Below are 15,026 nucleotides of genomic sequence, written 5' to 3'. Positions count from 1 at the left end.
TTATTATTAATACATAAAACTAGAAGAATACAAGTTTCTTAGAAATGTGAGTAACAGATTATTTTGTTATTCAAATACTAAAATTATTGAAATTTGTAATTTTTTTCGTAATTTAATTTAATATTAATATTTATAATTAGATGCAAATATTATTTTTGAATTAAAGCATACATAATATAAGGAAACAACAAAAATTTATTAAATAAAATGATATAAAATCCAATATTTGGGCTGAAAAGTTTTTGGTTTACAAAAACTTTGAAAAAAAATACAATTATGTTCCGTTTTTTTAGTTAAATAATAAATTTTGTAATTAATATAATTATTTTTATAGAGAATAGGCATTATTTTTTGTTAATTAAATATTGTGTGAAGTAAAAAGTTCTGAGCGTTTTTCGTTAGATGGCTTTAGTGATCCATATCTCACGTAGTATAGAAAAAGAACCTCGATGTATGGGACAAAACGCTTAGAACTTTTTACTTCACGAAATATTTAATAAAAAGTTTTAACAATTTTTTAAAATTTAAATTAAATATTTACTTTTTCAATCAAATGTAAATAATGTAATGGAATAGTTTATGAGGATCAAAACTATATGAATCGACGAATACATTAGGTATATGTATATATTCCTTAAAGACTATTTGAATTCGAAATTACGCTGATTGAGTGCGCTGATTTGAATAGGGCAAGGATCTAAGTTCGAGCGAATCATCATTAGTAAGACGACATGAAAGGTGGAGGAGGATGGAGAACTGCAGAGGAATGATGATTTCCACCACTAAGGATGGAAGAGGATGAAGGATATTGTCTGCAACTCGGTTTGTCCGTTTGAAAAAATGAGGATGCAATTTATTTGCGTCGACAGTAATCATGTAATTATGATAACGAGCGAGCACTGCGTGCGAGCAAACGAGTGCGCAAGAGTAGGCAGCAAAGGGCCATTTACATACAGAGTGGCTTGTAAACACGGCCCTGCGTGGAAATCATTTTAATGACTTTAATTACGATAAATACCTGCACACTACTTAAATACGAACACGTACGCAGATGTATGTACACAGAACTATTTTAATTAACGCGCGCGTCCGCTCCTTCTCCTACTCTTCACCACCATCCATACATTCGACTTTTGTTCTTACCTTCATTTCTCCCTTCTGTTACCACTCATTCACCTACTCGACTATGAAAACTGCTCAATGTGACTAACTAGTTATATTAGTTATGTAGATGTAACACTTTTTCGTTTACTTTATCATCTTCAAAATATTTTATAGAATTAATTGGTTTAATGATATAATCCACATAATTTGTGATATAATTGATTATCACGCATATTAATTATTATTTACATATGGCACCATAGTGAACATGATAATCAATTATAGTTGGCTTGAATGACATATTTTGATGTCATGTGAATACAGTATAAATTAGGAAACAATAACATCAATGTCTATTTCCATAAAAATGCAAACTTCTTATGATAAAGTTATATATTTCCAGTTAGTAATTAGTAACGAATCTCATAAAAAATCTAATTTTATATTTTTTGGTATTATGTCAAATTATTTACAATAAATTTTGGAATTTTAGTTTCTCAATATAGATTATTCGACAATTCAGTTTTTTCAAATTATTTACAGTGAATTAAAATTTTTATTTTTTTTAGGTATTTCAGTTTCTCAAATTATGGATGAATTTTTCGGTATTTTCAGATTCTTGTAGATTATACATATTTGTTTGTACTGCTTTAATACATTGTGACAGCTGTCACTTCGCTGTCATTCCAATTTTGGGTCATTGCCATATGTGGAAAATATAAAACATAAATCAAACAAAAAAGTTGATATTTTCTATAAATATAGAGACTTTTGTGCAGTTTCAACACTATTTGTTAAATCTAATAACTTAAGGATTTTTATTAGGTGTAAGCATAAAACACTTTATTTTATTATAACTACTAAGTAGAGTTTGGAAAGCAGAATTTTAATTCCTTTAGTTTCTTTCTTCAAAAGAAAATATCGTAAATTCATTTTTCAAATAATAAAACGTAAAAGTCGCCAAGAAAATGATTCATTTAAAATCCTCTTTGTTTCCTTTCAAAACATTTATTTTATGATAATCGTCTGAGTCGTAAACGTTAAGACGTTTTACGATTATATCCGAATTTTAATAGAAGGGCGAAGACAGGAAGCTGAGTGCTACATATAATCTTTATTTAGGTTCTTATCAGATGAGTAGTGTACCCAAAGGTAATGTACTTAGTTTAAATTAATACCAAATTATACTTATTAGTTGATTATAATGTATAATTTGTATTTACTGATAATTCATGCATTGGCATAGCATGAGTCTACATTGAGGAAGGGCCCACATGTGCGAGGGACCTCATTTTATACATTGCCTTGATAAACTTACTTTACCATGAAAATATATTTGAACGAGAATACTTCTCTTATCATCTTATTTAACAAAAATTGGGCCCTCAAACCATGCTTGATAATTCTAGCTTCGATATTGAATACATGTATTTATTAGCAAAAGAAGTAAATGTTGCTACCTACAAAAATTACAGGTTATCTTTTAAAATGTATGTTTGTACATGAATGCATCGATATTAAGTATTATTTTATAAAAAATTAAAAATTGACAATTTTCAAAAAATTAATTGCATCTTACATATTTGAAGCTAGATATTTGTATGTATGTATTTTCAATATGCCTCTTAGTAAACCTCAGTTCCAGAACTGTGGTTCCATTGTTAGAGATTAATAGACTTTTGTGTGCTGAAAAACTACCCAATTGCGTAATAAAGTTTAATCGGAATATTTAAATATACTTTTTCCAAATGTTTTTTGTCCTACCAGATTGCACAATGTGTATGTGTGTGTTCGCTTCAAAGCGACCCTTTATTGTCCTCTCTTCTTTTTTTTATTGGTATTGTTGTGAATGGGATGGAGCAGATTTCGACAATTGCCGAGGGCCAATAAAGGCCACTCGATTTTAAAATTGTCCCATTGTGCGTTCGAATGTCGTCGGGTCTGTCTCCCGTCAGATGAATGTATTGTGTGTGTTTATAACAGGGAAATACAGATAGACGCAACACATACGCAGCCATTTACAATCGAAGCCCAACGGACCCGAACCCCCTGGACCCTCTCATTACAGGCCCGGATGAGGATGATGAGGACCCATCCTACCCCGTTTTGTGCAGATAAATAAATAATTCAACCATCCGCCAAAGAACTCTCACCACCCCGAATTCAAACCCGAACCAAAACACACATCAATGGTTGTACGCCTTTTGTGCATGCGGCAAAGGAGACAAGCATTGTGTGCCATTATCCGCTATTACTGTCCCTAACTAATGGCCACTTAATGGGAAATATGCACCGCAGCTCTCGCCTCATTTACCATCGCGAAAGCTTAGAAGATTTTTTTTTCGCTTTCCGTATGATACAACTCTATACTTAAACAATAATATACTCTAAATACATACATACATACTCTATATACTCTATACATAAACCATAATATACTCGTATTAAGTGTTAATAAAGTAAAAATAAATAAAATAAATTTATATTCTTAACATTATTTTGATCCTATAAGAATGTAACAAGAATTGTTTTGTTGTTTACCTTATATTTGATGTTTACCTATCTGATTTCATAACTCTTTGAGGGGCGGTGGTACGTGCATTGTACCACTTTTATAAATTACATAATATGGTCGCTTTATATTTGGATAATTTTCTAAAATATGACCAGGAAACAGGAATTACCCTTTAATTGAGTTGGTATATCAAGGGATGATTTTGATAGGTCAGTAGAAGATGTTTATGTTGAATCCATACCATCCGATGTAGATTCAGGTGTCTGCTTCACTTGGAACTAGAAATTTAGGAATTTCTGACCCTTCAAAGAGTTAAAAAATTATTAGAATCACAAAATAAATCGAATTTTATATATAACTTTATCATATCTGTAAATATCTGATATTAAACTAATTTCAATACATGGTTGAAATATATTAACTTTTATAAGCAAACTTCCAATAACACGGTCAAAACTTTCGACAACGTTCGTATAACACGATTTCTTTAAAGTATATTTTTTTAATTGTTAATAGCCTTTAAATGTTTGCCATTAAATAAAACTTTATCCACATTATCCTATATTAATCATTATGTGAGTCTCATGTAACAAGGTGTATAATTAAGAAAAGGAATAAAAATGTTAATCATATGGATCTAAAATATCGAATAAAAGGATTTTGAATAGTACGGAACCAGTGTATTTTAAAGTAAATGTATGTTGTTAGTTTGTTGTTTTATGAGTATACACTTGTATATTTTGTAATTAAAATTGGATTCGAGAGAAGTTATTATATAAAAATTATGAGAGAGGAGAAAAGTGTGGAGCGCCGGTATTTTGTATACGCGCACGAAGTTAATGACTTTCTTCTGCATGCATGCAGAAATGATGATGTCGACGTGTAATTAGCAGTTTAATTTTGCGCCCCGTTAAACTAGTTTTCGGGCCCTGGTGAGGCGCAGAGTTCAGTAAAGTATAGTAGTTAGTATATAGTAGAGTGCGTGTGTGTGTGCATTGCACACGTGCGAGCTTTCGGTATTCATTAGGTTGTTAAGTTTGTTGTTAACGAGCCAAAGGAGAGATGGGATCCGGATTCCTAATAAAGCTCTGCTTTTTAATAACGCCCAAGAATGATTCCCATTAGTGAGTCGGGGTCAGGGGTCATCCGTTCCATCCTTTTGACTCTACCATACATAAAACTCGAGCAGTATAACTTCGAGCCCTAAAAACCCTTTTCCTCAGTTACCGTATTATACATCCAACTACGTTCGCAATATACTCATATGTGTGTGTACATTGTGTGGAAGGGATATTTTTGCACCGAAAACTAATTTCTGCTTTAAATACGTTATTATTACGGCTCTCGCTCCACTAATTAATTCCGCTCGCTTATTTCAACAAAGAAGCGAAAGCCGCCACCGCCACAGGCTGAAACTGCAAAATATCGCTATTATGAGGAGGCGGCGGAAGTGAACGCGCGGGAACGAAAAAATAATGATGATAATGAGAATAAGGGCGAAAAAATACGCCATCGACGAGCCTCCGGAACCTCGGGGCAACGCATTCAAATGTTTTTTCCTAACATTGTCAGCACCATCTACAGAATGAAAGGTTAACGACGTTATTTATTTTGAGAATTCTATACTTAATTCATGATATTTTCTGATACAATTGTTTAATTTTTGTATTACTACTATTTCTGTAAAATTTTATTTAAATTGAGTTTATATTAATAAATGTATATGTTACGGTAACTTTACATAATCGTTAAATGTATACATTTATTATTTTTAACATTTACCGGTATACGTTGCAAATGTATATCTTTACTGGTAAAAGTAGATATAGGAAGCAGTCAGTTTTATACTTACATTTACTGCACATAATTGGTAAGTGTATACATTTACCGGCAAGTCTATACATTTACAGATAGAAAATTCGTATTTGGTTTAATGATTTTAATATAAACAAATAAAGTGTTCATAAATTTGAAAATTAAATTGAAATATGTGACAAGAAAGTCACAATTCACAATTTCGGTTTTCACATATAGATAACATTATGTTAGTTTTAAAGAACTTTTGTTTATGTTATGATTATTTTTACTTGTGTCATTTGAAAGATGTCACTTATATCAATAATTGCGCCTAATTTTGTTTGCAAAGCTTACTTTAAGGACAATTTTAACAAAGTGGAAAATCTTTAACATTTATTTTTTAATTTATATAAATGTATATAAAGCACAATACATTTCATCATTCCAAACTGTATCCATTTGTAATTTGAATTTCACCAATAAATGATTATGTAAATGCGTTTAATAATCCAAATCCAATTTTCCAAAAATATCAATAGCAATATCAAAATGTTGTCGGTAATCTGTAAGTTTATTTATGCGGCGATTGTCGTCGTAATTGGAGAGCGCGCATTACTTTTCGAATCGCGCTTTAATTCGATCGACTCGCATCTGCGGAATTACGCATTTCAATTTCATTTCCATTTCGATATGCACATGAGCGAATCGGATCGCCCTCGTTTCAGTAATCTACATTCAATCAATTGCGTATGCAAAATTATCAACAACAAAAACAACAGACACAAAAAAAACCGTAATTAATTTTCAAGTACATTCTATTTCACATCAAAATACAAAAATAAAACAACTTAATTAACTGAAATATCTCAATTATTGTACAGTGGAACCTCGCTTAACGAGTTTAATCTGTTACAAAATTTCCGGATTTTTACTCGTATAGTGAAACATAATAAAATACACATAATATGTGTACACAAGTCCGGGTCTTCTTTTCTCATCATCACTCGTTATGCGAAACGTCGCTTGTTATGCGAGGTTATTATGTTTTTCATTTATTTATTTAACAATATTTATTGGCCCATTTAGGAACAAATTGGGAAATGATTTATATAAATTAATAAAAAATAGATTAGTTTATTTATTTATATAAAATTATGTACATTTATTTATATTTTCCAATGATTTTTCTTTATTGATATATTAACTATTTTTTTTTTAATTTAAAATTGAAAATTGTTTATTAATATTATTAAAACTCATCTAATATATACATAATACATAAATTAATTAATTAATAGAATCAATCTTTCACTTAATTAATTAGATAAACCTTTCTATGAATTGAAAATATCTAATTTTATAAATTGTAGGAAGATAAATATATTCAGCTCACAATTTCTATTTTCTCTGAATGAAAAAAAAAACTTAAATTAAAGATTTATCTCATGTCGTTTTGTTTAATATCAATTATATTTCTTAGAATTTTACAACTAAAAACAAAACTAAAAATTTATTTGATTTCTTTCATGTTTTCTAAATTTAAATTATGTTTCTAAAGATCAAAAACATATATAAAAACTTACATTAAAAATGTTCATGATTTCTCTCACGTCTTTTTATTAAATTTCAATTATATTTCTAAGAATGTTTCTACAATGTTATCTAATTTTCAATTAATTTCTAAAGAGTTTACAACCAAAAACAAACATTAAATTAAAGATTTATATGATTTCTCTGATGTTTTCTAGGTTTCATTTATATTTTTAAGAAATTTACAATCAATTTCTAAATTTCAAAATAATGCACGTGAAATAATTTAATAATTTATATAGTTAATTTTAAGTTTTATATTTCTGACATTTTCTATTTTCTTATCAGAATGAAAAAAAATATAATTTTCTCTCTCTACTAGATTTCTCTCATGATTTCTAATTTTCAATTATATTTCTAAAGATTTTAGAACCAAAACTAAACCTAAAATCCAAAGTTTATGTGGTTTCTCTCGTGTTTTCTAAGTTTCAATTATATTTCTAAGGATTTTACAACCAAAAACAAAACTTAAATTAAAGATTCATATGATTTCTCTGATGTTTTCTAAATTTCAATTATATTTCTAAGGATTTTACAATCAAAAACAAAACTGATATTAAAGATTTACATGATTTCTGTAATGTTTTCTAAATTAATATTATATTTCTAAAGATTATTCAAGCAAAAAGTAAACTTACATTAAAAAATTATATGATTTCTCTCAAGTTTTCTAAGTTTCAATTATATTTCTAAGGATTTTACAACCAAAAACAAAACTGAAATTAAAGATTTACATGATTTCTATAATTTCTATTTCAATTATATTTCTTAGGATTTTACAACTAAAAAGTTTTCAAATAATATGAATAAATAATCGAGAACTGTTATATTTTGTTGCACATTAATCATCGTTTAAGAGCGACGAATGTTAATGTACGTATAACGTATTTAATAAAATGAACCGAATTTTTATCAATAAAACCGTCTCGTAAAACGACCGGACGTAATTGGCGGATGCGCCGGGCACCAAAAGCGAGCTTCATTTGTTTTACGTTATGTTTCTGTTTTTTGTTTGTTGTTTTTTTTGATATACGCGACTGAGCGAATTTATTACAATTTGTTATATTATGGAGAGGACGCTGCGTGTGTTCATTTTTTGTTGTTATTTCCGGGTCGAGTCGTAAAACTCAATTGTAATAAATCGGCACCGCATTACGCATTAATAATCATTTTTTGGGATGCGCTCCAAAATACGCAACAACAAAAAAAATAACAACGGCAAGTACAGACTCGGCTGTAAAACAAGTAGAAATAATGTAATGTACGTCCGTTGTCCTCCATAAAAATATAGCCGAACGAGCTGCGTTTTAATGACACGAAAAACCAAATAAATGAAAAAGCAGGAAAAAAATAAACAAACAAACAAAATGGGATATTTAAAAATATTGTAATGTCTGTTGCCTTGGTAATAAAGTTAATTTAGTGAAAAAATCGATTTTTTGTTTTTAACTGTTAAAATAAACATCCAACCTGTTAATATTTTGAAAATAAAAGGTTTCTTCTTAAATAAAACACCTCTTAATACACACAATCTAAAATTATTGCTGTATGAAAAATTTAGAAATGTTCCAAAATTTCCGGATTTTTACTCGTATAGTGAAACATATTCAAAAATTGACATAGTATGTGTACACAAGTTATAAAAATGATGTAACAATGGGACTTCTTTTTGCTCGTTATGCGAGTTGCTCGTTAAGCGATATTATATAAATCTGAAAGAAATACTTCTTCAAAATATTTTAAAACTCTGAATAATTTATATATTTCAAAATGTTTTAAAAGTCTATAAAAGTCGGGTACATATATGTATTAATTGGGTTTATATCGCAAGCCCGACAACCGAAAGACCGGCTATTGAAATCCCGATGTTCGAAATCCCGACAATATCAAAATCCCGACAACCATAATCCCGACTATATAAAAATACCGACTATATCAACATTTTTAAAATAACATTTTTAAATTATTTCGGAGCGTAGTCACCTCGTGCTACATTTTTATTATTAATAACAATAAATTATTATTAATTTATTTGATTTTGTTGAATTATTACCTTAACATTATGAAATAATCTCAAATACAATTAGATTATTAATTGTTATTATTTATTATTATTAACAATTAAAAGTCACTACGCTCCGGAATAATATAAAAATGTTATTGTAGACATTTTCGATATAATCTGGATTTTGATACAGTTGGGATTTTGGTTGTCGGGATTTGAATATAGTCGGGATTTCGAACGTCGGGAATTTGAATGGCGGTATTTCGGTTGTCGGGCTTGCGATTTCCACCGGTATTAATTAGATATATTCATTTTCTGCATACTAATTAGTTGCATTTTTGTACAATATTTGCAGTAGTAGTGTTTTTCCATCCATACTACGTTTATTATCAATAGAAATGTATTTTATTCAGTAATTGATTTGTATTGTTTCCATTAAAAACGAAATTTACTTACAGTTGTTGTTTTTTATACAATAAATACTAAAAACAAGAAAATTATTGAATTTATCAACGAAATAAACAAAATATTTCTTCAAAATTTACTTCTTAAACAAATTTTGTAGACTTTCAACTGGTGTTTAAAGTTTAAAATATTACAATTATCTCTGTGCAATTAAATAAAATAATTTGAAATAATAGTTGAAATTGCTGGCTACTAAATTATGAATTGATTTATTGTCCGTTTTTCTTTTTAAACAAATCTGCATAAGAAAAATGTGAAAGTTTTCAGAATTATGACATTCGAATGTTTTCAGTGACGTTTTCAGACAGGTGTACAATGTGACATGTCAATTGTTTTAGTTTAGTTAGAAGAATTTGTACCTTCTTAATTCTATTTTAAAACAAATTTACTAAATAGGAAAAAAATCGAAAGAAATCATGAAAAAATTAGCAGAAACTGTAACTGCAGATTTATAACCTGTCTACATCTTCACAAGTTTTATAAGTATATTAAGATTTTGAATTAGAATAAGGTTGCATAAATTTAATCTAGACAATCAACAGAAATGTTTTCGCATTTACACAGTTTAAAAAAAATAAATGTTGAAAATAAACTATCCTATGCTATTCTATCATACTTTTCGATTTACGTAAAGTCTAAAAGTTAAATTTTCTGATTAATTTTCCAAAATTTTTAAAACAAATTTCACTAGTTTCATATCTCCGCTCTTCACAGTGAAAATGTTTATGCACTTTTTGTGTATTTGTTCAGCTTTTCCATTTCTGATGTGACTCGTTGCCCGCGTTTTGGGCGTCGGCATCATCATTAATTTAAATAAAAAAGCAATTGGAAGGAATGCAAATATAATGAAGCGGAGAACGGAATTAGCGCTACGTGTGTGCGTTTTTTCCGCGTCATCTCTGGCCGTAGACTGGTCGTGGAAAAAAAAATATGAGAGAGAGACGAGAACAAAATGTACAAACGGTGCATATAAAAGTAAATTAAAAGAACGGCGATGGTCTGCACGAGAGATACAACGAGGAGCGACTCTTTTTTATTCAGTCCTTGTTGTTGTTTTTGTTTTATACAGCCTCTCCCTTCATATTATTTATTTATTTTTATTTCCGCCGGAAATGGCGGAAAACGTCATACCGTATGCATAGAATAACGTAATCCGGGGAAAAAACTCGCTCGCACATCTCCTCCTAAATGTAAATACTTAACAAACTACTAAAAATTGTCCGAAATAACCGGATTAAGCTAATTGAACTCTGTCCACTTGTTTTGTACTTTCTTTCAGTCTGTACGTGTTTGTTTGTTTTTTTTTATTTCAGACTTTTCACGTCTCGCTAACATTCCATTAAAATACTTCATAAATTAAGAAACAAATAAATTATGCAACAGTCTCCACATTTACAAGTTTCCAACTTTACATTTTTTCAACAATTTCTTGTAAATTATTCGAATTGGAGTGTTTATGTATAAATGCTTTTTAGAGACCTCCTTTAGAATTATTTCTATTAAAAACTATCGTTTTTCTGACCATAAGACCCAATTTTAGGAGAATAGAATGTTTTATTACTTTTAGACCATAAGACGCAATCCAATTTTAGGTCGATTTTTCTATGTAAAAATGTGTGTTTTATGGTCCGTAAAATAGGTAATTTTAAGAACGATTTTTTACATTTTTATAGTTCGATTCAGGTAATCCGGTGAAAAAAACCGCTCGCGCATCTCCTATTTGTAAATACTTAACAAACTACTAAAAATTGTCCGAAATAACCAGATTAAGCTAATTGAACGCTGTCCACTTGTTTTGTACTTTCTTTCAGTCTTTTTCTTTTTTCATACTTTTCACGTCTCTCCAACATTCCATTAAAATACTTAAATTAAGAAACAAATAAATTATGTCATCAGTCTCCACATTTACAAATTTCTAACTTTACATTTTTTTAACAATTTCTTGTAAATTATTCGAACTGGAGTGTTTATGTACAAATACTTTGTAGAGACCTCTTTTAGATTTATTTTTTATTAAAAATTACCGTTTTTCTGACTATAAGACGCAATGAGAATAGAATATTTTATTACGGTTAGACCATAATTTTAGGTCTATTTTCTATGTAAAAAGGTGCGTCTTATAGTCCGAAAAAATAGGTAATTATAACAATGTATTTTTTATATATTTTTATAATTCAATTCATGTAATCCGGTGAAAAGCTGGCTCGCACATCTTCTCATACTTAATAAACTACTAAAAATTATCCGAAATAACCGGATCAAGCTAATCGAACTCTGTCCACTTGTTTTGTACTTTATTTCAGCCTGTACGTGTTTGTTTGTTTTATTCAGAGTTTTTACGTCTGGCCAACATTCAATTAAATACTTTATTTGAATACTCTTGTAGAATTATTTTTATTAAAAACTAAAATTTTAAGTCGATTTTTCTATGTAAAAATCGACGTCTTATGGTCCGAAAAATTATAACATGGTAATTATAACAACGATTTTTTATATTTTTATAGTTTAATTCACTTAATCTGTCTAAAAACCCGCTCGCACATCTCCTAAATGTAAATACTTAACAAACTACTAAAAATTTTAAGCTCTGTCCACTTGTTTTGTACTTTCTTCCAGTCTGATTGTGTTTGTTTATTTTTTTCAGTTTTCACGTCTCGCCAACATTCCATTAAAATACTTTATAAATTAAGAACAAATAAATTACGCAACAGTATCCACATTTGCAAGTTTCTAGCATTGTATTTTTTTAAAAATTATTGGTTTTGGATTCTTTATGTATAAATACTTTGTAAAGACGATTTTTTTTGTTATTTAAATTAGGGTATTTATGTAAAAACTACCGTTTTTCTGATCATAAGACGGAATTTATGGGAATCGAATATTTTACAAGATTAACACCATAAGATGCAATCTAATTTGTCTATGTGAAAAGGTGCGTCTTATAGTCCAAAAATATAAGGTAATTGTAACAAAGTTTTTTTACTATATCTTAATTTTACATATAAATTTAAAAATAATCTTGTGTTATGAGGATTTTTTTTTAATCTGATCCGTTTGTTGTCCTATGCGAACGCACACACACACACACACACATAGTTTCACTTCATTTTCTTTTTATAACTCCTTTCATCCCTGTTCAGCTTAGTCCGCAAAGCGAAAGTTTTAACGAGTTTTTTTTGGGCCTTCTTTCGTCTTTGTGGTCTACGTCCTTCTTCTCTCCTTTTTATTTTGGTCTTGTTGTTGGTGCGTTACGTTCGGCCCTATTCACGCGCTCAGACGTGGGCCGCATTTAATATTTTCTTGAGGGAAGAAAAAATAAAGTAGGTGAGGAATACTCGTAAAATAAGGGACAGCATGGATGCCAAGAATATATGTATTTATTTATTTACTTAACTTATTTTCACCCTTCGTTTTAATCCTGCGATTTGATGAAATTTGCGATGCGAAACCAGAGAGCTGCTGTCTCGGACGTGCCACAAAATGCCAGACGAGGATTAAAAAAAATATTATTATCCTTTGTGCCAGACGCTTCAACAGAAAATAGTGTATATTAACGACAAAATATGTAGATTGTTTTTATAAATTATGCTACATTAGAACGATTAGTATGTACAAACATATATTTAAATAAATTTTAATTATTTTATAAAGATTTAGATCAGAGGTTCCCAAACTTTTTTGGTATATCATTATGTGCAGGTTTTTACAAGTTCAAAATGTATTGCGACCACAAATCGAATGCCTACATCCTACAACTTAGACAATTTTATAAACATATATAATATTTTTTTTATTTCATAGGTACTTTTATAAATAATGTATATGTCTTTATATTATAAGATAATATAATGTAAGTAAGTAGGTACAATCAGTGTATGTTGAGATCCACTATCGTGGACCCCCATTTTCATTTCATGGACCCCCAATTTTTTTTTTCGCTGTCATAGACCCCTTGCTGGTTGTCATAGACCCCTGGGGGTCAATATAGACTACTTTGGGAATCACTGATTTAGATAATAAATATGATATAAGAAATACATTTCGAGATACTTAACATATGATGCATTCATGGTTTATATCAGTGGACACAAATTGGTGGCGACATCTGTTCCATGTTTCAATGTTAGACGTATTGTATTATAAGAATGGGACATAAACTACTAAAAATATATTTGAATAATTAGTTAAAATAATCAATTTAATTATATTTTTATTCAATGTGTTAAAATTACATTGTTTGTAAATTGATACAATTAATTCTAATTGTTCGTTTCTTGACGGATTCGATGTACGTAATTTATTATTTCGCCTCGGCCAATTATCTACGTTGATGCTTTGAACTACGATCAAAAAAGGTCTCTAATTGGCGAGAACGCAAATTGGAGGGGCAGCACTAATTATCTGTTCGATTCGGTCACTTTTTCAATCTTCGCATCACACGCAGACATACATTTTTTTAGACTTTTATTTGCTCCACACTAATTAGTTGTATTTTTGTACAAGTTATGAAATAGTAGTTTTTTCCATCCTTACGATATTTATTACTAATTAAAAGTTATTTCATACAGCGAAATTTACTTATTATAAAGAAAAACTTCGAATTTATCAATTAAAATATCTGTTACGTATAATTAATGTAAGAAATTATTTGCATTATCAAGTAATTACATTCAATAAATATCAACTGAGATCTAAGAGAATTGTGTCATGAAATATTTTGGTTAAATAATGCAATATTTGAACATTTTGTTGGTAGTTATTTCAAAGAATATTTACATATTTTATTTATTACATAATAGGATAAGATTATTCTACACAACCCTAAGTATTAATCGAAATTGGAAACTTCTATGACATAGAATATATGTTACTTTATCTAGTTATTCTATATTGTATGAACTGCGATCTTAAAGAATTATAATGAAATATTTTTGTTAAATATTCTAATACCAAAATACAGTAATTTTATACTGGTTATTTCATAAAATATCTAAAAAAAACATTCTATTTATTTTATAATAGCTGGATTTGTATATAATTATTTAATACAAGCCGCGAATTATAATCTTGAAGACTTAACTTTTTCATAGAATATCTATTACGTATTAGAGTATGAAATAATTCACTATTCTATACTTTATCTAGTTATTCTCTATAATATAAACTCAATGAAAAGTGTAATGAATTATTTGAATATTCAAATATTGAACATTTGTTAATTTATATTAGTTATTTGGATAAGTTAAGTAAATTACCCCAAATGGGGTAAAACTGAATTATTTGTTGTAATGAGGACGTTCAGCATTTAAAATGTTTATGTGTATTTTCCTAATGGGGTAACTTCGGCAGAAACGATTATATTTTGAGGTAATAATTAAAAAAAGTTCCCCGATCCCTGACTTAGTACTTTTATTTTTCAAGTTATAAAATTTGACAATAATTTTATTATGTATGAAATAATAAACTGAAGTATTTTAGTGGTAACTTTTTTCTTTTGTCAAATAAATATTGTATTTTCAAGAAAATTGAAAGAAAATCGGCAATGAAAGA

This window comes from Nicrophorus vespilloides, unplaced genomic scaffold, assembly GCF_001412225.1.
Source record: "Nicrophorus vespilloides isolate i.1.1-1 unplaced genomic scaffold, Nicve_v1.0, whole genome shotgun sequence".
NCBI classification, from domain to species: Eukaryota; Metazoa; Arthropoda; class Insecta; order Coleoptera; family Silphidae; genus Nicrophorus; species Nicrophorus vespilloides.
This window is presented reverse-complemented; position numbering follows the sequence as displayed.